The 24,778-nt window shown below is 41.2% G+C and overlaps 1 long non-coding RNA gene across 1 annotated transcript; it reads right to left on the bottom strand.

The window, feature by feature from the left end:
• Nucleotides 1-5,667: 5,667 nt before the first annotated feature.
• Nucleotides 5,668-23,577, bottom strand: LOC105355077 (uncharacterized). Its single transcript, XR_909587.4, has 5 exons — nt 22,464-23,577; nt 14,648-14,769; nt 6,388-6,544; nt 6,045-6,146; nt 5,668-5,784 (listed from the first exon to the last, which is right to left on the bottom strand). It is a non-coding gene; the product is annotated as an uncharacterized LOC105355077 (long non-coding RNA).
• Nucleotides 23,578-24,778: the final 1,201 nt, after the last annotated feature.

Below are 24,778 nucleotides of genomic sequence, written 5' to 3'. Positions count from 1 at the left end.
AGGCACGGCAATTCACAGGTTTCCGGCTGGTACAAACTCTGTGAAATAATAGATAATAGTAAACTGATAATGCTGGCGCAGATTTTTCTCTCTAAGCACCGCTACTACTGCGCGCCTCTGGCATCGCATCGCGCCCGAGAAGGACTGGTCAAATGAGAGAAAAAAAAAAGTATAATTAAAGATTTGTCTGCGAGCCACATGTGACCATCAAAAGAGCCATATATGGCTCGCGAGCCATAGGTTCCCGACCCCTGTCCTAAAGCATCATTGGGAAGCTATTTGGAAAAGGATTAGGAATTTAAGAACGTGGCAAGCTCAAAAAATCCTTTCACTGTTGCTTACACGTTTTTGACCAAAATATTTAAAAAATATAATACCGTACATAAATCGTTGGCTCAAGCTGAATGAAAACATATACAGCACGAAGATGTTCTGCATGGTTAACAAAATCCTTTGTTGCTAAGGAAATCCAAAAATGAACTTTTGCAGATTCTTATAAAATGCACATAGACCTGTTCGTCTCACCCAGGCGACCAAAAAATAAAATCGTTGCTATGGGGAGAAAACCAAAAGAAAAGCCACTATTTTAAAAAAAAATCACCAATTTCTTAAATTCAGCTCTGACCAGGGTGGCAAGAACAGAAAGGGAGAGTGAGGGGTGTATGGCAGCCACTTAGCCAGTGAGGGCGGGCCAGAAGAGGAGGGTGAGGGCGTGGCTAGTCGTGCCTGCGGGGCCATTAAATGCATCTTGGAGTTTTAATTATTGATGTTTTTTAGTACTAATTGCACAATTACTGTATGTCTCCTCTAAAAGAGCTCAACCAAGGACTGCAGTAGCTGTAAGGCATCAATTCTGCTTCATGCATCTGTTATGACCTTGAAAAATAAAGAATAATTATAAATACCAAGGGCTGCACGAGGGCACATGGGGCAGTGGCAAGAAGGCCTCTGGTTCAAGTCCCAGCTGGTGGACCTGAAACAGAACACTGATGGTCCGAGCAGCCGGGCATACGGGTGCCACCTTGCCAATCACATAGCTCAATGACTGTCACTGTGATTGTCCCCAATGGGGGACCTTACTATCCTCCATTGGTGACATTCATTAAGCTATGTCAGAGGTCAGCAACCGGCGGCTCTGGAGCCGCATGCGGCTCTTTCATCCTTGTGCTTTCTGTGTTTTTGTAAAATAACTATCATGTTCTAAGACTGTCGTGGTGCCTTTAACACCGTCAGTTAGAGCGAGCAGGCAGGAGGAAGAGAGCAGCGTGTATGCAGCTGTGAAGCCGACCAGACTCTGTTATGGGATGGAAAGTTTTCCTGGAAAGACAGCCAGTGGCGATCTCGTAGCGGACACATGAATGCCCCCCAAAAAAGGCTTTTTTTCCCCTAGACTAAAACCACCCATTTCCGCGTCAAATGAATTAAATTTGCATCAGGGCGCCCCTATTATCTTGTCATCTTGCTGCTACGATGACCGTATGTTGCGCTGTCTGTGTAGAACACACTGGAGCTCCCCTCCAGCGTTCACGTGGGGGAAAACAAAGAACAGGTAAAGAGGCGGGGGCGGGGCTTAGACTCACAACTTAAGATTCCAGACGCGAAACAAACTGACAGCCGCTTCATCCATAAAATTAATATAATTTATTGGGTTTACTGGATTTAAAGAAGAAAAATAAATAAATAGAAAGGAGTCTGCATCAAAATGAGTTTGTTTCCATCATATCACTCATCTTAACTCTGGGTGTTTGACAGAGGGAAAAGTCTATTCAAGGTTGTGGAAAATGGACAAACAATCAAAGGAACAATCACGCTCATAATAAAAATTAAAATAAATAATTAAATTAATATCAAAACAACATTGTGAATCAATGCAAACATTGCTAAATGAACTATCGTGATATGTCAGCAAAAACATTTTTTCAAACACCCCTACTGTTGCGGCTCTTTGTGCTTTCATTTCTGTGGGAAACAGATACAAATGACTCATTGAAAGGTACAGGATGCAAACCCCTGAGCCATGCGATTGGCAAGATGGTCCACACACCCGGCTGCCCATCTGTCTCTTTTGAAATTGATTGTGTTCATTCTGGTTTAGTTTAGTTTATGAAATGAGTCTTTGCTGGTTTATAATCGCCAAGCATTATTGGATCTTCGACTGTACTCCAACCTTACTCTACGTGGTTGCCACGGACATTGTACCTGGCCTCCGCTACAAGCCAGAGTGTCAAGGTGCCTCTGTCAGTTCTCCTCCCCCTCCCAGCTCTGTCCTGCTCCTGACTCACCAGCTGTGACTACTCATCTCATCAAACCACCCGTGCTACTTAAGGAGACCCAGATCCAGCATTCATCGCCAGTTTGTTAACCCTGATGGTGCCTAGTCTCTCTGAGCTCTACGTCTGGTCCCCTTGTCTCGCACCTTGGCTAACCTTGTCTTTTTGTGCCTCAGGAATCTCATGTCACGAGAGTCACCTGAGTCTTAAACCACCTTGAGCAGCAGCTGTCCTCCTGGTTACGCTGAAGCCTTCCTTCCTTCCAGATCCTCAGCCTAATCGCTCCTCAAGAACTCCAGCTACGCCACTCATCAAGATCTCCAGCCATGCCAACTCTGGTTTCTTCACAGAACCTCATCTGGACCTTCGGCCTCGCCTCGACCTCGGCCTCAACCTCGCAAGAACCCCCTACCACGCTAATCCCCAAAACCACGCTAATCCCCAAGACCACGCTAATCCCCAAGACGGATCCCCAAGGGTCCGTCTCGTGTTCGTATCATGACACAGCTGGTTGGTAAACCTGAGATTCATCCTGATGCAAAATGATCCCAGGTCGACTTTTGGATTACTTTTGGGAGGTTCTGTGGCCCGCCGGGTTCTGGATCCAGTGGATGCCTGCCTGGTACCTTTGGTCGGCTTTAAAGAACCCGAACGGAACTGTCGCCAGTACCGGCTTCACCTTAACCTTCGCTGGGGAAATCTGCAGATCTTGAGACCTCTGTGTCAACATGAAAACAGAATAAGGTCCATGTAGCAGCTCCTTTTCCTGCTCCTGGCTTGATTCCAACTGCCAAAGGATCCTGGACTCTGTGGCTCCAATAAAGACTAGGTAACTTAAGTCTAAACCAGAGCCCTGGTTTCAGGCCCTCCACTCCTAGAAGATGACATTGTACCATGTGCTATCTCTCACATGCAAACATCTTTGCTGCATTTTCTCTTTTTCTTTGGTCTCCCAGCTGTCATGCATAAATGCAGAACAGGTACTGACATTTTAGCAGAAAAAAAGTCTGCTAAATCCTTAACAAACTAAGTAAAAATCCTTTAAAGACTCACTCCGATATTCTTTTAATCTATTGTAAAAGCCATTCCTGCAGTCTTTTCATTAAGGTTAGGGCTTTTTTATCCAAAATGTAAACACCTGTGTTTCTGCAGAGCGGCAGAAGATCATTAGAAATTTGATTCTAGGTGGGACTGTTGGAGCAATCACATCCCGCCCCTCATCCATCTTTTTACAGCTTCTCCTGCTAGCTTACAGCCCCTCACACCCCCAACCTAACATTAAAGGTGCAACTAATTTGTAAGTAGATGCAATGGAGCGAAGCAGGGAACTCTGTAGTTTTTATGTCACAAATACAATCTTTTACTAACACCATTTTTTTAGCTGCTCCTGATTCACAATGATTTGAATAAAGAAATACTACTATACTACTAAATACAGTTTTCATTTTAATCTTCTATATCTCCTATCATCATAAAAATATGTTAAAAACACTAAAAACACAATTTTCATTGGAGTGAGTTTTTGAAAAAGGTCAACAAGGAACACATCGTGAGCAGAAAAAATCCACATGAACCAAACTACAGGAATCAGAGATACAGAATGAAAACAATGGAGAACATTCTCCGTTTCATAAACCTAAATGCATTTCAGGTCAATATTTTAAGGGCAGTAATAAATAAATCCCTGTGTTTGCTCTTCAGCTTGATGAGCTGAATTTTAATTTGCTCTCACAATAGAACAGCTCTTTCTGTGGTGATTGGATGAGAGCCCCCTTCCATTTTTTTCCATTACGACACAACGCCTGCATCATTTTCACAAAGTCCCAGACCCCCCGTCTGCAATATTACCCTCCGCCTCGGCTGTTAATGCTAAGCCTCTGTTGTAATTGCACCTTTAGGCTTTTAGAGCAGTGCTTTTCTCACACCGTTTCATCACAAATCACCTCCATCTTTGGAGGTTTAATCATGCCGTATGCAGGAAAATAATCTTGTTGATTAGAAAAGGAGAGTCTTTTAAATCTCTCCCTGTTTTCCACTGATGTTTTCTTTAAACTTAACTTGCTGATTAGCATTCCTGTGGAAGGATGCATAGATGTGGGATGAGTGTCGCTGGGGCTGTTGTCTACAAAAACCACTTTAAATGATTGGTCCTCCTCTCTGTCCTCAACATTTCAGATAAATGGAAGTTCATAGAACTGGATTAATTATGTGATTTTTTATTTTTTTTATTTATTTTTTTTACTTGTCCTGCACAACAGCAGAGCAAGCAGATCACAGCTGAAGGCCTCTCGTGTTGGGCATATTTTACTTTTACAATAGGGGTTCATGAACCCGCCTCACCCCAAGGCGCTCCAGGCCCAATGACCCGACCACTGGAGACCTACGCCGGTGCCCTGATGAGAGGCATGCCACCACCTGGGAGGCAGGCCGTGACAACCCATGGCCAGCCTGTATACTGCCCGCCAGCCCCACCGAGGGCAAACCGGGGAAGCGGCACAAACCGACTGAATTCCAGAAACCCGGCTCGGAAGGCGGACACCTGCGACCAGCAGAAGCTTTACACAGGGCCAGGGGATGGTGAGCCCGAGGACCAGGCTTAGTTGCTTTGAGCAACGATGGAAAAACGGGAGTGGGACCAGAAAAGGGACCCTACCTGCACCTTAGGTGATTTTTTTTTAAATTCCGCTTCGACATTTCATTGTTGACCTTGTCGACCCATTTTATCAAAGGAGTATTTGGCAAAAAAAAAAAAAAAAAGTTACGTAAATTATTTTATGTGGGAATACTTCTTGAGATAGAATATTGTGAAGAACAAAACCTTTAAACCTTTTGAACAAAACCCTAATAGCTCATTTCCATCTGTATAATAATCCACAGGTTATCCCCATGCACCAGACTGTAGCTACTAAAATACAATCTAGTGCATGCATCTTTGCTTTTTAAGCTTATTGTATTTGTACACTGTCCTGATAAGTTACTAAGCTAAACTAAGACTGAAGCCAGTTCACTCTGAATACAGCAGAGGATGGAGCTCCAATGAGGGAGTCGCTGATCATGCAGGTGACACACTGATGCTAAAAAATAAAGAGTTTATTCCAAATGCTGCAGCTGTGTGCAGTATCAGAGCGGAGCAGTCAGGCAGACAAGTTTGAGGAAGGCTAGGATGTATTTAACTTTCCCTCCTTGGTTTGGTGCAGTTTCCTCACGCTGGACCGATAAGAGCAGACTGGGCTGAGTATGCTTGTTAGAAGTCATGCAGTCGCAGAAGCTGGACATTTTGGAGTTTAAAGACTAAAGCAAAGGGATATAGCGGGTTAGGAAAATGAATGGACGGAAGACTAAAACATGGAAGAAAAAAGCAGCATCCAAGCATCAAGTTCTGACAAGACACACATATTTGTTCATCTGATGAGTTTTATTATTTATTGTTGCCATTTCCTAAACTGGCTGAATCACTTCCAGGGTCATGAGGTTGCTGGAGCTAAGCCGGGGGTCACCCTGGTTAGAGATGGCGCTGAAAGAGTCAGAAACAGCAGACCGTCATTCTGCAAGCAATGCAGGAAATTTCGGAGAATTGCCAGAAAGTTGTAAGAATTTTCTCTTTAAAAGAAAATGTTATATGATATTTTAAAAAAAAATGACTAAAAACAGCAAATCTGGCAACATTGAAGAGTTAATGTCTCAGTTTGCAAGGAGAGCTCCTCTAATTCACACCCTCACTTTAAAGAAATGTCCACAGATTCTTAAAGAATTAAAGAAAATATAAAAGCTTACCTTTTAAGAAAGCTTTTTCTCATGGCTCTTAACTGAAAGATGTTCTCTTTCAGTCCTGCTTTGTGTCTCCTTCAAAGCTGGATAAAAATGGCTGCCACACATCTAAAAGCAGAAAAATGGCTCAATTTATGATGCAATAATAAAAAAAGTCATTCTGAAAGGCAGAATTAAGTGAATAAACCAAACATTTCAGAAAAACGTTAAAATTTACCACTTTCTTGCAAATTGACTCGGGACATTTACAGTCAAAACAAGCTTTTTATAGAGTTCTTCTACTAATAAATGAATTGTCAGTCCACTTGAAAATTTCATGTAGGGTGCACTTATTTTTGCGCTCTGGTACCTCTGTCCTGTTGCATCAACCTCCACCACCTTTCCTCTCGCTTGTCACACTCCTGCTTCTCACTATCCCGTGTACCATATTGCAACTGTTTGTCACTTCCTCTGCTGTCAGCTTCATTATGGATGAAGAATCTGGTGAGGACCACGTCTCATCTGCTCTGAGGAGGGAGGCTGACTGTTATGGGGAGACGCACATGCACAAACACGTGCTGTCCATAAGCAGAATTAGGGTCTGCACACCAACACAGCATGGCCTTTCAACAAGCAGTCACACCCGCTCACACTGTGTCCTATCACAAACCCAGTAGAAGACATGCAGTCATTGTAAAATTTGCTGGGTCTGTGACACAGTGCTGCCACCCCCTGGTGTCTCTGCATCATTACAGCAAGCCTCAGACAAAACCATTGTGAAGATATCAGTTTCTTTCCTGGCTGATGTAAAATCTGTCAGTGAACTCGAATAGAAATCAACTGCTAAAAGTTTATGTAAAATTTTAACAGAAAAATACAACATATTTTACTTTCATTGTTAAAAAAAAGAATAAAAGCAGCAGACATTTATACAAATTATTATAAAATTATTTAAATTATCTGTTTCTGCAAGAATTATTTCAAAAATAACCTAAAAATCACAAAAGAGCCTCTTATTCTTTAACCAAAAGCCCCCAAAATGTGTATATTTAATATTTATGAAGTTCATTAAATGGATTAAGTTAATTTATTTCATAGGAGCCATGTGCATTTTTTAAGTGAATTACTGCAGTTTTTTGTTTTTAGAAAACTTAAAAGAAAAAAGATAACAAAAAATGTATCTTCTTACTAAAATAAAATATTGTTTTTGAAAATGTAAATATTTAACCCTGGAGAACCAGAGAAAAGTCTTCTTCTGGGCTTTGAAAAGTTCATTTGAGCAGCAAAAATTAAATATAAAAGCAGAAAAAAAAAGTAAAAATGAAATTAAGATTTTTAAAATAAAGTTTCCCAACCGTGTGGGTTCTCCAGGTTTAAGGTTAAATTTAGGTCAACTGCAACATGTATTAGTCTGACCCCAAAGGGCAAGTAACACACAGTGCAGAGATTTATTTTAGGTTTAAACCTTTGCTGTCCTTACTTTCAATTCTATCTAATCTTTTTCCTAGTTCAGAGTCCAGAATTCTTCTCGACCGTGTCTTGGGAAAAAAAAGGGTGTTTTTGCGGTACGTTTTCTATACATTATTTACAGCCAAGTCCCCCACAGTCCCTGCGAGGCTCAGCTCTCCCTGCAGCCGGCTGCTGTCGGATGTCCTTTCACACTTTATTCTGTGTGTGAAGACACATCCTGACCCCGGTCTTCAGGAGAGTGTTAGAGGTCCTGCATGACGAAAATAAAACATTCTGTGCAGCGAGCAGGAAGCACACTTTATGATATTTGTTAAAACTTTGCATTCCTGCAGTCACATGCTGTGATTTTATTTCAGGCGCTGAAGGGAAGTTGATGTTTTGACTGGGAAAAAATTATGAAAACACAGAAGCTGCTGACTCTTTTTTTAAATTTTTTTTATGAAGGATTAGAATGTTTGGAATTTTTACAAGAGTTTTCCTTGTAACCCTTGTGCTATCCTAGGCACTTTAACATTGGGAGTTGGGTCATCTAGACCCACTAGACCAGGGGTGTCAAACATACAGCCCGCCAGATGGTTCAATCCGGCCCAGTCATGAAGAGTAAAAAATTATAAGAATATTTAAAAAAACAAGCATGTTTCTAGTCTATTCCTGTGGCGAGTTATGATTTTTTTCAAGAAATAACCGAAATGTGCTATTCCGCCACTAGGGGGAGCAAAGGCTGAGCAAAACAGGTGAAAATGCATTTCTTTGTACCTGCCAAAAGTGAAACCTAACGGTTCTGTGTCTGAAGAAGATGTAGTTTGGCTCCCCGCAAGCCCCACTGCTGTTACATTGTTAAAAGAATGATCAGTAGTGACACTCTAATGAAAAAAGAAAAAAAGGGTTGAAGTGAAGTGATGAGCTTTCCAGGAAAAATTGACAAAGTTTTATTTGTTTACGGAGTTGAATGCAAAACCTGTGTGCTTGTTGTGTCATCAACAGGTGGCAGTGCTCAAAGAATATAATATTCAGTACCAGACAATGAGACAATGAGGAAAGTTTCACCATTTGCAGTTAAGGAAAGAGAGGATTTACCAACTAAAAGCTGGACTGAAAAAAAAAAAAAAAACGTCTGCATTTACTGCAGCTGTGACGTCACTGATGTAGCAGTGACAGACACCTTATTGCAGACGAGTTGGAGCAAACATCCAAACCATTTTCAGATACTGAACCTATTGAAAAATGCTGAAGGCTGCAGAAGTCTTGTTCCCAAAAAGCGGCCTGTCCAGGATTATGATTACAGATACAACATCTCTGAGGAGACTTGGGCGCCATATTAAGGAATCCAGTCATTTATTGTATTTTCGGTCACTATTAATGAAAGCACAGATACAGATATTGCACAACTGTGCATATTTATTAGAGGTGCTGAAGCCGTCATGGCAGAGTTTCTTGAGTTGATGGACACAACAACAGCTGATGACATAGTCAGCTCTCTAGTTACTGTGCTGGACTATGTTGGAGTGAACTGGTCATGTGATGTTAGTCTGGTCACTGATGGCGCCCCATCAAAGGTCAGGAAGAAGGCAGGTGTTGCCACAAAATTCAGGCAGAAACCAGGAAAAAATTCTTGGACATTTCATTGTGTTTTGCACACTTGAATGACTGTAAATATGTTTATGCACAGGATCTGAATCCTGATAGTGATGGCTGGCTGAAGTTTGAGGAGAGAAAGGAGGTTAACTCCAAAATCTTGTTATGTTCGCAAATGTTTGCAAGTGTAATTTAGTTTAATTAATCATTGATTTGCACATTTACATTTTTAGGCAGGTGTTTCATTTTTTTTCTGTAGCCCCTCTTGGGTTTATTATAAGGATTGCTTCAGTGTCAGATGTAAAATATTCAGTCTGTGAATATTGAATAAACCATTTTTTTTAAGTGAAATGCATTTTATTTTACATCCATTGGCCTCTGTGAATGAATGTGTAATGATAAGTGATTAAGCTACCATGTTGGTTGAGGCATTTTTTCCAACTGAGTAAAAGAAACAAAAAAAATGTGTTTTTTGCTTTTTTGTTATTGGTCTGGCCCACTTGGGATCAGATGCCTTAAATGCGGCCCCCGAACCAAAATGAGTTTGACACCCCTGCACTAGACAGTGCGCTGAACCTTTTTTCTTCCACCTTTGTCATGGTGGGGAGAACACGTCAATGTAAGGGTGGGGACATAGGATAGCACAAGGGTTAAACAAGTTGGATTTGATTTCACAATAAATTGTGGTTCTGTTCCAGGTCCCCAGTTGGGATTTGAACTGAGGACTATTTTGCTGTGAGTGCTGACCACTGCCCCACTGCGCAGCCGCTTTAAAACCTAAAACATAAAAAAGCTTAACAGATAGTATCGCCATTTAAATGAGCCCTTTTCAACCCTAGAAATTATATATACCGTAAATTCCGGACTATAAAGCGCACCCGATTACAAGCCGCACCCACCCATTTTCACGTGTTTAATTAGTTTTATACATACACAAGCCGCGTCAGAGTACAAGCCGCGCATGTGTTAGGCAAAATTGTCATCCTGACAAATCACGCCCAGCATCCCAGAGTGAGTGCAATTCATTAGCACATTGTGGGTGGTGCCAGCTTTGCCTCTGGCTCATGTATTTGAGTGTGTCGACATCTGTCAAACAGCATGGAACTCTATTCTGTTCACAAGTTCCTCAGTTATGGTGTTTTTATTTCATTTTTTTTTTACATATTGACAATCTAGGTATCATACATAAAATTACAAACAGTAACCATATAATCAACATTACATCCCTCAGTTATGATGAGGAAATTTACATCCGCGATTCCACATTTCCCATGAGTCTTAGGGGCTAAAGGCGGGGCCAATGCCCGGCTCGCCATACTGTTGTACGTGTTTAAGAATGAGCAAGTATCAGCAGTGCATGGAGGGGTGAACGGGTAAAGCTCTCCTTCCGCTTGTGTCGCGGCAGCGTTATGGGAGTAACAGGGCTGGTTAAAAAACACACCGGTAAAATACAGCAGCGGCGACTGAAAAGCGCGCGCCTCAGCGTGATACGCGCGCCTCAGTGCGGCGCGTGCGTCAGAATTCAGAAGCCTCTGCACTCCGCGGACGCCTCTGCGCTCCGCTCCCGCCCCGCGCGCTCCTTGTCTCCCCTTCCTATCTACTCCGACACCTCTGGCCAGGGCGGCTTCAAGGAGGAGCACTTCGTCCACGTTGCGCCGGTGGATGGAGCAAATCGTTTCTGTGCAAAGCAATCGGACTTAATACTGTACGTTTTGTGTATGAGGGGCGGATGCGTTGTTACGTGTGGGAGCCTTCAGACTGCCATCGGCCCCGCAGCTCAATCAGCAGGAGAAGATGTCTCCAACTCACACGGAGGCTGTGAGTTTTTCAAAGCAAAATTCCGCTTTTACGGTTTCCTTAGAAACCGTAAATGGAGTGTAAATTCACTCCATGCGCTGTTCTCTCCGTCACGCAGCAAACCGGCTTTTCCAAACCCGTTGGTGACGGTGGACTTTTTTACGCTGCTTTTAACGATTGCTTTTAACTTGAAAGCTTCATCATATCGTAGCGGCGATCACGTGCACGTTGGGTCTAATGGCCCCAAAGGATTTTGGGATGCGGCCGGGCATGCGTGTTTCATTTTGTTGAACCATGACTGAAGTGTCTAAGACCTGAAGTCAACTCCATGCTGTTTGGCTGCTTAGAGGTGTGTTGAATATAAATGCCTTGTGCTTGGTGTTAGATTAAGAATTCAAGCTATTCACTGAGTTCGAAAGTACGTACATGGCGGCCGCTAATTAAATCCATAAATTAGCCGCGTCACTGAATAAGCCGCAAGGCTGCAAGCGCAGGAAAAAAGTAGCGGCTTGTAGTCCGGAAATTACGGTACATATTTTTTGACCGAAATTGGGAGCGCAGGGGCGATGGGTTGTAAACTTTTTATTTTATTTTATATATTGTTATTTTTATTGTTGCTTTTTTTGCTGCTAGCCAAAATTAACAAACTGACTTGACTTTAAAAGCCCAGAACAATGTCTTTGTTTGGGTTCTTCAGGGTGAAGGAAGCCTAACAGGGCTTCAGCTCCTTAGCTGAAGTGGTCAAATCACGCTGTGACATTAATGAAATGTAACGGAAATGCTTTATTTTTCCTGTGGTTTCATGTCAGCTCGATTTAATGGTATCCAAATGCCTTTACAGTGTTTTACGTTATTGAATGTTTTCTTAAATTAGAGAGTGTTGAACCCCCCCTGAAGTAGCTTTTTCCCTCCATTCTGCAATTACACTCTCTTCACTGATCACATAATTACCACCTGATTAATTTTAGGTATGAGCAGGTCAACAGGATGCTAATGGGAGATGATAGCTTTGTTTACCAGGAGACCTCAGTCAGTGAGTGTGCAGGAGACGATGCATGAACTTCTGGCTTTGAATTGGATAGCTGCTAATGTTGTGTTCCAGTCACTAATGTGTGTGTGTGCCGATGCACTTAATTCTTGAACCAAATGATTGAGATAATTGTCCTCACTGTTCGCTGCATGCTGATGAGAACGACATGTTTGGATCTTTGTGGGGAGTTGTGCTTTCACTCGTTATGAAACATGGCCTCATTTGAAACGTCTTCCAGAAGTTGGCAGCTGTCTGGAAAAGTTGAAGCCAATCAGAGTCTATAGACTCATTATTTATATCGGTTGTAACTGTTCATTTTCTATCAGAAATCTAGAATTTGACAAGAAGTTTAATGTTAGGCTGATAGTGTCACCACAAGACACTTTAAAGCACTTAATACTACTCTGTGCAGACCAACTTGTTGGAAATTTTTCAGTAAAATCTGGCTCCTGTGGAGCTCCAACAACAAAAGTATCGACTCCTGGTTCTAGGATAACTGTGAGAGAGTGGTCAGCAAACCCCATAGAGAATATCTGGAGAATGACAAAAGCATCAACCCCAACATCACAGAAAAGCTGCAGGTCTCTATCAGAACGACCCGGGTTTCCATGACAGCCCAGCAGTAAAACAAATTGGTGACCTTATGCCATGAAAAGTTGTTTTTATGTCCTGTACACTAGAGGAAAACCTTCACTCACATTCAACAATCCAACATAACATCTAATGAAAAGGTAAAGGGAGCAATAGACCTTTATAAAACTCAGAATGGAAGCACTTTAAATAAAAAGACAATTGTTATATAACTGATGCTGGAATTGTTGTCTGATATTACACTTCTTACATTTTAGCATGCATTTAAAAAAAATTCTCAATGTCTTTTGCTAACTGCCGCTTTATAAATGAATTTGAAATGAAGAAATTAAAGGAATTACTGTATTGTACTATAAGTCACAGCAGCCAAAAATGCATAATAAAGAAGAAAAAAGTAGATTATAAATTACACTTTTGTAGGAAAAATATTAAACAAAAATAAAAGAACAAGAACGATTTCATCTTGAAAGGAAAATTATGGAATGTATAATGACATCTGCATGCTTCACTACCGTAAAACACGGATGCCTGTTTAACTTTGAGAAAACTCACATTTACTTTTGTGGAGTTCTTTTAAGCGGATTCCTTGGAGATCCGCCTGTCTGCTTTTTAATGCTTTGTTCACACCGGACATGTATGGCGCTTTCAAGAACGTACTGAACATGGATTTTTGTATGTGCTTTCACCAAAGTCTGTCTCTACTTGACACTAGCGCATGGACTCACAGTTGGAAGAGACTTTGGTATTAATGCTGTGCAAATCTCCATTCAGGCTTTTTCTTTCACAGCTCTATTCCAATGTATAAAATACTTAGTTTCTTTTAATTCTGGTCAACCACAAACCGCCACTATTATTTTCTCCTTCATGATCAATTTCAAACGCCACTTCAAGTCTCTGATTGGTCAAAGTTCCACTGGTTTGACTTTTAACGCGCGTTCAATGGCCACGTGTTTTGTAAGTGCAGCTCAAGAACAGACTGCAAAATTTGCATAAACGCAAGAGTTTTGGACACAGAAGCCCAAAAGAAGTGTATATGTGTGTTTAAATAGACTTTTCATGGAAAAGCAATCATTCCAACTTGGGTTTTTGAGCCCGGTATGAACATAGCATCAAAGAAAACTAGCCATTTTGAGAAGCTTTTGAAACAAGATTTTACAAACTTTTTGCTTTACTGTAAAAAGCTGAGGCAATACGTCTCGTCTGCTTTAATGTGATTTGACTGGAGTCACAGAAAGCCTGATTCCTGCATCGTACTGTTTACAGGTTCTTAATTTGTTTGCCTACAGAGGACACCTTGATAAAACGCCTGTGGGTTAATCTCCAGCCAGCAGTCATGACAGGCTGTCAACAATCAATCCCCAGACCTCATCAGGGATAGCTTCTTTTGGAACACATGTCCTTGCAGATCAATGCTGGTGGTGACTACTGAAGGACAGTTAGAGCCCTGAATTTAGAAACCTCAAAGCTCCTCAGTACCTGATCCAGTACGGACAGGACCGCTAAACTGTGATTTGTCATCAAGATGGTCTAACCACATAAATCAGAGTTCCCATACAAGCTTCCATTATGTATAGAAAATAGAGCATTTTGTGGCTTTTCCCGCTCAGCACTGCAGCAGAAACACTCCATTTTATTTGGTAAAATACAGAAATACCCTCAGAGTACAGAGTGTCCTGATCAAGACTCCCATCATCTCCCATTCTGTCCACACTTGAAAGAAGACCAGTAAAAGATAGGTTGTAGTGAAGTTAAGCAAAACATATAGCACATCTAAAAAACACGGAAAAAGCAAAAATCAGATCCTTAGGAAAAAATAAATCTGGCTGACTAAGAAATAAACAATTGCTGGTAAAAGTCTATGGGACACAAACATATGGATTCGGGAAAATGTAGTTAGATTTAGTCAAAACAAGGATGAAAAATCTACAAAATACAAATCAGGTGAATTCATTCTGACATGAAGTTACGGAAGAATTCCTCCACATTATACGCCCCGGTTCTGATGCTGTCTTAAAATATCTGCCAATGGAATTCCTTATTGCAGGAAAAAAAGACATTCTTTTAAATATTATTTTGCCTTTGAATTAAAAAAAATCTTGGTGAGATTTTTTTCTTTCAAGGCAGGAAATAAGACATTTTTTCTTAAAACAACGTTCTTTTTACTTACCGGTACTCAATTTTTGCAGTGGATCTGGTGGATTCATTCCTGATCTTGTCCATCCTCATCACTCCCACAGAGAAGCTCAACATCTTCTGCACTTCTCTCTCCTGTCTCACTCTCAGTGGTCTCTAAATCATCAAATATGGCTACTCTCATCACTTGAAAACCTTTAATCTGCTAAATCAAATGTGTTAGAGATAAACATGGGTTTCAACTTCAACAATACAACAATTTAGGAGATTAGGACTAATCTGAAAAACCAATGCAATTAATTAATATCTTTCCCCCCAAAGACTTATTAAAATATTAACTTTTCAGTTTATTCTGATTAATCGAGAATGAATTTTTGCTCAAAGACTCTTTATCTCAAACATTTTTCAGATACTTCTCCCTGTAGGTCGATGTTGAAGATTGGTCATCACTTTAGCCCGCCGCTGTCTTAAACATTTTTATTTGAAAAATTATTGATGAAATAAATCAAAATTCTTTGATCAAAGGTGACAAAATGGTTTATATTGAAGTTGAATGTGAAGACTCACGAGTGAGTCACGTCATCCGAGTCAGATGTGGAGCCTCACAGGGGCTCTTTGAATAAGGTGGCATTTTTCAGACAACATTTTATACAATATTTCCAGTTGTAATTATTTTCTAAACACAAATTACACGGTGGAGTGTGCAGAAGGACTAGAGCGTGTATTCGGATTTAAAGAGCAGATGTCTTCTTTTGGGACCAAACTGTTCATTAGCTTGCAGAATGAAGTGAATTTAATTGTGTGCTGTTGGGCTCTGGGCTTAAAGCCTGAAGCAGCTGCAGTCACTACAAAACACACACACACACAGACGCACACAGACACACAACTCCCTTGAGTCAGAAAGTGGGGCAGAATTGGGGCAGTCCCAATAAAGTTGCTTTGCTGTAAATCTAGCCAGATCTAGCAAGTCCCTGTTGGGGGTGCAGACAGAATATCGAAAGGGGTGGGGGGGGGGACTTTGAGTATACTGAGAGGTTGGGGTGTAAACATAAAAAACTATGCTAACTCTGCCATAACTATTGTTTCCTGTGATCCACTTGAATTTTTCTTCGAGGTTTTATGTGGGATGCCATTCCTGACACCCCCCTCTGCATTTACCCGGGCTCAGGACAGTCACAGATGTGACACTGGCTTTTGCCCCTTTAAAGTTATATATTATTTTATGTATTTATTTTTGAGTGAGTGACGGATTCTTAGTTACTTTTATTTATTTATTTTAAGGCTGTCTGTCTGTATATCCAACTCTGTTCTTTATTGTATTTTTAAACATCTTATTTATTAATTTATTACATCCTTGGTTTAGTTTTTGTGTCTTTTTAATTTAATTTAATGTATTTCTTGTCACTTTTTCCATTTACTTATTTTAAAGTTTGTCTATCAGTCTAGCTATTTATTCTTTTGATTTTTTTGTCTTTTATTTCTTTTTTATGTTATTTTTGTCACTTTAGTTTATTTAGTTCTAAACACACAGGGTAGCTGTGTGTTTAATATGACACAGCAGTTGTCATATTTCTTTCTTTGCAATAGTCCTAACAAACGAGTTCATATCCAGGTTTCTTGCCATGGCCTTCTAATGAGCTAAAATAACTACATTTAGTTTTCTTTCATGTGGCATGGTGCAGTGGAAGGGGGTAAGAACTTGAGACAAAGTAGAAAAAGAGCTTTCACATGATGCAGATGATACACCGATTCACAATGGAGTGCCTGAATATAAATTTTACTCAAGCAAAATTTTATTATTTTATGTCTGTTTTTGACCAAAACTGCTGCTTTTTTGTAAATCAATGCTTTTGTCGTACCAGGTCCATCTAGATTTAGGCATGCACAAACTTAGTTGGGTTTTTGTGCACACTCAGAGGGTTTTATTGGTGTTTCTCTTTTTATGCAGGTGTTTCCAAAGCAGGACGGGGAGCAGCAGCTTCTAAAGATGCATCTGCTGTCTGTTTGTGGCTCTATTTACCGTACACACTGTGTTATGAATTAAGAGCCTGATGCTGCTCCGCTTTCCCGCCATCCGGCGACGATGACCCAGACAAAAAACAATAAAAATAGATTAGAGATAGATGGACGGCAGCTCAGAAACTTCGTCAGAGCTCTGCTGTGGCCTTTTGTCTGTTTTGAACCTTTGAGCAAAGCCTGACCCGAACACATGCTGCAGTTAAAAGTTGACTTTGCAAGCATCCATCACTTTGTGAGCGGATGTCAAAAAACGGGAAGGAGTCAAACGTACCCTGCTGATTAAAGTGACCCTCACTGTTGTTATGCTGCATCAAAGTAAATCTGAATGGGAAAAAAAGATTTGATGTTTTGGTGAAAGCTGACAATAGCAGAGGAGACCAATTGGGACTTGGAGCAGAACTAAGAATGGAGCAGTTTGAGAGGCAGCTTGATACATCCTTTTTGTTTGTCTTCATATTTTATTTTGTTTTCTTAAGACAAAAACCAAAAACTAAACTCACTGGCAAAGTCAGCTTCTGAAATGACCTATAGTATACCTTAGAGCCGTGTTTCCCAATCCTGGTCCTCGGGGCACACTGTCCTGTAGTTTTTCAATCCAACCAAAAATGTCCAAAAAAATGTATTCAAAAATGTGACGCTCCTTCCTCGTGTGAGAAGAGCTACCGTCCAAAGTTTTCAACCTCATCGCTACATGGAAGCATTGACTGTATATCTGTGAACCTCATCCAGTCTTGTATATGAAGGCTGAAGGCTGGACCTTCTCCTCCTGCAGGGCTCATCCCAAAAAGGTTTCATTGGATCTCCTTCATTTTGGCTTGGAGAGACTCAGGAGGCCCAAACATTCAGTAAGAGTCTGGACATGACTGCTTGAAGCCCCTGTCAGAAGGGTCTTCAAATCCTACATTCACGAGAGCTTTAACCAGGTACTGAGGGAGGCTGGAAACATGGAGTTTGAGTGCTTGAAGTTGTGGCTGCGAGGCCTTGTTTTCTGTCCTCATGGCAACCCACGAACCTGGAGGTGGTCACTGGAGGTGAGGGAGGCTGTCTAGCTCAGTGTTTTTCAACCTTTTTTGAGCCACGGCACACTTCAACCTTGACAAAAATCCCGCGGCACACCAGCATCCAAAAAAAAAAAAAAAAAGAAATTCATGGTCTGTATTGATCGACAGCCCCCCCCCCCCCCCCCCCCCCCAATCTCACGTGCATTTTTTTGATAATTGTGGCCGGAAAAGCAGGAAGTTGCGGCTGTTTTTTCTAAGAGATGAAATGAAAGTTAAATTAAAAAATTTAGAAACTGTTTGTTTGTTGTGGTTTCAAGGCGTTTCTCAAGGACAACTCATTGTGCGCTGGGACACTGGCCCTTTAAGCCAATGCATCATGGGAGATGTAGTGTGAAAACTGCCGAAAAAACTTGCAGAAAGACTCGCATCTCTGAGCTTCATTGTATTGTCCACTTGTTCCATGGTCTGACACCGGACTCTGTGGAAAGCTACACCGCTAAAGAAGAGCTTTAGCTGGTATTTTTGTTAGAACTGAGCGACTTTATCAGCAGAATTAAGAACAAGGAAGTGAAGACTTTAACCACTTCTGATTGGTCAGACTGATGACATGTGATTAAGCCTTCAAGAATGATTGGTGGAGACAGTTAAAGGGGCGGGACTTTTCCGCAAACTGTCATAGCTGCAGGTAAATCGCGGTAACATCATTCTTATCAAAATGTCTTTAATAGAATTAAATAAACCCAAAGAAAAAGTAATTTTAAGATCTTTTATATTCCTAACTACTCAGTGTTTTATCAGGGCCAGTTTGGATGAACAAAGAGCTGATTTCCTGGAGATGGGAAATGTTTTTAGATCAGTTAATGATTAATGAGGGCAATTTCCCACGGCACACTTGACCATCTCCCACGGCACACTAGTGTGCCGCGGCACACTGGTTGAAAAACACTGGTCTAGCTGAAGAAAGAGTCCAGTAAAATCGTGTTGTGGGACTCCCAGAGCAGTTGATAAGTCTTGGCCACACATGCAGCCTCTGTAAAGGCTCAGTCAAACTCATGGAGGTGGTCCACCCTGAAAACCTCGTCTTTGGATGCTCTGGGGCTGAATGACTTTCCGCCACGCTGTGTGATCCTTTAGAGATGGGGAGAGTAGTTCCAAGTAGAGTCACTGCTCCTCCACCTCAAGAGAGGCCAGATGCAAAAGCTCAGGCATCTCTTTTGGATGGCTTTGTGCTGGAGGAACTGTGTCTCCCAGCTAGCTTGAGAATGCTTTGGGGTTCCTCCAGGAGAACTGGAGGACATTTCTGTGAATCTCTGAGAGACTGCTGCCCAGCTCCAGATAAACTAGTATAATTAGAATTGTTTTTTTTTGCTCTGAAAATAGAACAACTTGAATTCTGCTGCAAATTTACATTAAAATTATTCTATGAAAGCAAAATTTATATGAAGTACAGATTCATCAAATCATAATTTAAATGATGCTGTTGTTTCTGTTTTCTAACTTGAAAATGAGTGTATTTACAGGGTTAATTATATCAAAATCATAAACTTTTCTTCAAACTAACTTTTCTTCTTTGGTGCGTAATTTGTACCGGCAGACCCCTGATTTAGAAATCTCCGTTTTAAGCGTATAAAGCTGATTTTCTCAAACATGAGCTCAAGAAACTTTTTTGAAGCCACGCTGGTTCAGCTGATCAAACCACCAGGGGGAAGCATCTTATTCAAGATGTTGACACATTGTGCTATCCTTTGGGATCCAGATGACCCGATCCTTACATTGAAATGTTCTCCCTACCATGACAAAGGTGGATAAAGGTGAAGAGGATTTCATGTAATCCACGGACACCAGTGAAGATCACAAATCATTGAAGAAAAAGGTTTAGCGCACTGTCTAGTGGGTCTAGATGACCCAACTCCTAATGGTAAAGTGCCTAGGATAGCACAAGGATTACAAAGACCATAGCCAAATCCGAATTCTTCCCCTACGGCTTCTCCCTACCCCTACATTTAGCCCTCCAAACGGAGAATTATGGGAAAATAGTTTCTTCTGATCCAGACGTCACTCTCACTCGATTACGTCATCCATATTCGCAGGTCAGCTACGTTAGTGCGAAGCTGCCGGCGCTGGGAAAATACATAACATCAGTTTTATAACTTTAAAAAGTAATCCTAAAAGAAAAAGTCATTACTCATAATTACATGTAAACGTCTGTGTTTCAGAGCAGACAGAAATGAGTTTCTCCGGCGGAAGGATACAGAGCCCACCGCCCTGTAGTTTTCACCTTCAAATAACTATGTGGGACAGCCCTACCCCTCTAAATGCCCCTACAATTGGAGGTGAAGGGAGAAGCCGGGGGGGGGGGGGGGGGGATTCGGATTTTGCCCATGTTTCTGTGTTTGTAGAATTTTTCAGATTCTAACTGCACCCCTCTGCTTTTTTTCAGATTCTAACTGCACCCCTCTGCTTTAATGTGGGTTTTTATTATTTTAAACCACAAAAGGCAGAGAAGAAATTAGACATTGAAAAAAGTTCACATTTTTAATGTATTTAATCCATTTCCATTGTATCCCTTTTCTGTTAAGATTACTGTTGGGAAAAGGCGGGGAACACCCTGGAGATGGTCACCAGTCTGTAGCAGGGCCATTTATTTAATCATAAATGGGAAGTGTGATCTGCTGTGACCGTCTCCCACATGCTGGAAAGCCTGATTTGTTTCTGACAAACCGTCTTTTAAGTATAATTTAGCAGCCATTTTCCTGATACGGTGACATTTTTCCTATTATTTTGAGCACATTTGTGACACTTGTAGCTGGCCGCTCTTTCTGTTCAGAAATAACTGCTTTCATTTTGATGTAAAGTTTGTTTTTGTTAAAGCTGATTTCTGAAGAATCAGTGGAGTCTGAAAGTCTCATTTCTTCTCTGTTGCTCCTTCAGTGGCTGTCTGAATGAAGAGCATTTCATTTGGACTGATCATCTCAGTTCTGCATTTCTCTGAAGCTCCTGTGTGCCATTTTGACTTAAATCACATTTGTATAAAATATTTGAAAAGCAGTGATGCCATTCATCCAGCTACCCCACGCTTTCCTTTTAGATTTTCCCTTTTAAGGTAAGTAATTACCTTCCATCTTGTCTTTTATCTGCGCTTCCCTCCCCTTCATTCTCGCTGTCGGCCACCAGGGATTTACTGAGATGTGTTGGGGAAGCGTGACCCCAGGTGTGATGGGGGTGGGTGGCAGTAATTGGATTACAACAGCTAGTTAATCAAGATTAACGAGTTGGGAAGGGACAAGAGGCAACAGAGCAGCAGTCCTGCAGAGGCGCTGCCTGCTGACACCCTCCTCTCACTGTTCTGCTGTGGAATTTGTGAATCTTTTATGTTACTGTGGTTGTCATGTGGCAGTTAGAAAGTTGGAAACTTTTGGGCCCAAACTTTCTGCATGACACCCTGCAGACTGTCCATGACAGGCCGCCCTCCGCTGTCTCCTCGCAAGTATTTTTGTGCACAAACGGTAAACAACAACCTTTGTGACACTCACTGACAGAGGTGGAGGGACCCCGAAAAAGACATCCAGAGGCTACAAAGAAACTTTGGAGTCTGGGGGAAATTACTCATCACCTGGCCCAGGTCTAGGCATGGGCAGGGGGGGCAAATATAAAGTTTAAATGACTGAACTATCCCCGTAAAGGATTGCGAAACGCAGGACTTCCATTATTCTGTCTCTCGTTGCTTTGCCACGCCTTCATAATTCCTGGCCATTGACTGAAGAGATCCTTAAGGCCCGTACACACCGGGACGAACATTCGCCAGGCGTTATTCGCCAGCGTTTTTCGCCACGTTTTTTGTGTTCACACCCAGGCGATTTTCGCTGACGATGAGCCGAGCGAACATGCAATTTCATTCCCTGACATTAGATGGCGCTTAATGTAAAACAGAAATACTCCTGTACACAAGGTGGCGCTGCGCAACTTTACGCTTCTTAAAGTCGCTTTTCACTCAGAAGAAGAGAGCAAGTACTTACACGCTTGTCAGAATAATACAAAGAAAACATGAATATTTCAAGCACCAGTTGCTCCAACTGGTGCTTGGTTCGGGGATATTTTAGAATGTCCGTCATTATTTCTTCGCGGCAGTGTAGACGCTACTCGGCGTCTATCTTCTTCGCTTGTATGTGTGCTCAGCAAGGCAGTTTTGTGTTTGAGCGCCCCCAAGTTGTGTTTTACTGTAACTTCAGAAGCTCCAGACACGTGTGCAAAAGCGCCATTCTCATTGGTCGAATAGATTTCGACGCGAGGCGTCAAAAAAAAAAAAAACGAACCCGAGGCGTTTTTTTTCTTTTGACACGTGGCGTTTTTCGCGTCGGTGTGCACACTCTCGTTGGTGCCCTTTGTTTAGTCACGAGGCGTTAAACGCCGACGAAATTCGTCCCGATGTGAACGGGCCTTTAGTCACCTGGTTTTGTTTGGAGCAAAAATCTCTGGTAGATGGAATCTGAATACAGACCAAACGCAAGGTTCAGGACTCGATCTGGACCAAATTAAGCAGCCCCGGTCCGGACCAATTGACTTTTCCCGTCTGAATACGCCCTTAAACTGACATTGTTGTGAGCAAAAACGTACCAGATCACCCAACATATTATAATTAATACTCTTCTGTTTGTTATAAAAAATTTTTTCAATTCAATTCAATTCAATTCAACATCAATTCTTTGATGTGGTGGGCTTTTACAGGGTTAAATATATTACCTTCAATAACTGCAAATGCAGGTTTTGTTGTTTCCATTTCTTTTCTTGCATAACAGAAACATAACGTGTGTATGGTTTTACTGGAACCACCTTAGAGGAACGGGGTCAGCACAGATGCTGAGGCAAACACGAACGTTCACCTTTGGATGGAAGCGAAGAGGGGCTGGACTCCTGATGAGCTCAGAGGGGGGCGGCATCTGATGAAAACAGACAGCTGATGAGAGGCGCTCTGATCTGACGCTGCGCCCAAAGAAAGAACAGTTTTCAAGTATCAGTCAGCCACAACGCCACACTCAGAACCCACCAGAGCGGCTCAGACTCTTGAGGATGAGTAAGTCCGATGGTGAGCCTCTTGGGTGATCTAATGAACCCACACTCCATACTGAAGACAGCACAGCTACATCTGATGGACAAGGAGGATTCATTCCTTTAGAAATCACTTCTCTCACTGGAAAACATGGATTTGTTTGGAATATTTTTGGACAAAAATGTTGCAGTTAAACTGAATAAATTAGAATTTTCTTTGAAGATTCCTGTTGTTTCTAATCCCTTTTAAAACTTTTAAATTCTGGGAAGGGGATGATTTCTGACTCTTTTAGTGATGTGAATCTTAGAAACTCTCATTTTCTACTAACATTTGATTGTAGTTCCTTGTTCTGTTTTTTCCTTTATTTTTGCTGATCTTTTCTGGGTCCTGGTGTTTTTTTTTAAAAGGTTCCTCTGCTCTTAAATATCTTTTCTGAAAGCCTGGTACCACCACCCTGTATAGTTTTGGAAATCTTGGAAGCTGGAGCTTAAATGAGTCATCCATAAAAATCCAAACAAAAAATCTTCAGGGATTATAAAATGCCCCGAAAAACAAAAGGTAAAAACTAAAGTTATGAAAGAAAACATATAAACAACATCTTTACTAAATATTCTCGAATGCCAGAGGAAATTTTTTTTGAGTCATGGGCTCACAATTATCCAAGATTGCAACGTTATGCTATGCTCACACTGACCTCAGCAACACAAGTTGAAGTGAACGATTCCAAGAAAAGTTTATTTAAACGTGCGTAAATGTGTGTTTCGGGCTTCCACGTTCAAAACTTTTGCATAGTTTTTAAGTCATTTTTCAGGCTCAACGTGCAAAACATGATCAATTGCAAGTTTAACCAGATAGACTTTGATCAATCAGGGACTCGGATTTAGTAGTGACGTATTTATGCCGCTCCTTTCAATTCACAGAGGTGCCAACTCTTTTGTAAATTGATCATGGAGGAGAAATTAATAATTGCAGTTCAGTATGACACCAAATCTGTCCTGTCAGAATAGAGGTATAAAAGAAAAAGCCTGGAGCAAGATTTAAGAGATTTGCACCGCTTCAACAATTTACACCAAGCTCTTACCCAGCAGAGCACGACATCTTAACCGGCTTTACCTTTGTTAAAGTCCATTGTTTTTTTTTATCCTGTTGCTCTGTTTAACTCTGAATTTTTTTTAGTTTGTTGTGGGTTTTTTCTACCAACTTGAAATCTGACTTTTTGCTCACTTCAGTTGAAAGACTGCTGAAATTATAATAGAGTTTTTATTTTTTTACCAACCTGTATTCTATCCAATATCTACCTTTAGGGACATTTATTAGTTTCAAATGATCTTTGCATTCTGTTCAAAATCAAAAATCAATTCCCCAACTCTATAAAACAAGGTGCAGAATGAGCTGGGTGACAGTTCAAACACCTCCAGGCATCTGTGCATTGTTTATTCAGCCCTTCTCAGGCTCTTTCAGAAGGGAAGAAATTAAGTTGTCGCTCAACACGGAGCTGCTTTAATAGCTCCATGCAGCACGGGAAGCAGCAGATGCAAAGGGACAGAATGGAGTTGGAGTGTGGGGGCATCATCATTTCCAGGTGAGTCCGTGTTTGTTTCTCAGAAACCAGTTGTTGGAATTCAAATTCCTGGGTTCCCTGCAATGTAAATCAATCTTTTTTTCAGTTTTCTAACTGTTTGTTTGTTGGTGCCTATGTCATGTCTTTCTGTCTGTTGTGATGCTTCAGTTTAGCAATTTAACAAATGTTTCCTTCAGAGCTGGTTGCAAATTTGATTACACTGGTGTTAATACCAACCCCTCCATACAGCCAGTGTTAAATTACTTCTAAAGTAATTGATTACTTTACTTAGTTTGCACAAACAAGATCCTCTTGTGTTTCATTGAACTTTTTTTTATGCAATGACCTTGTGGAAAATATGAACCTGGTTTTATTAGAATTCAGATAACAGTGTGAAAAATGACACAAAAATAAGTTACTGCTACTGCTCGAAGTGAGATGTGGAAAAAACCTGTCACGCCTTTATTCATATCTATCAAATCTAAAATTAAGTCACTCTTTTGAAAACACACAGAGCCGTTTAATGCATCCGTGTTC

This window comes from Oryzias latipes, chromosome 11, assembly GCF_053564925.1.
Source record: "Oryzias latipes strain Hd-rR chromosome 11, Olatipes_Hd-rR_3.1".
NCBI classification, from domain to species: domain Eukaryota; kingdom Metazoa; phylum Chordata; class Actinopteri; order Beloniformes; family Adrianichthyidae; genus Oryzias; species Oryzias latipes.
Note: the sequence above shows the minus strand (reverse complement) of the source record. Positions and strands in the feature narration are given on the sequence as shown.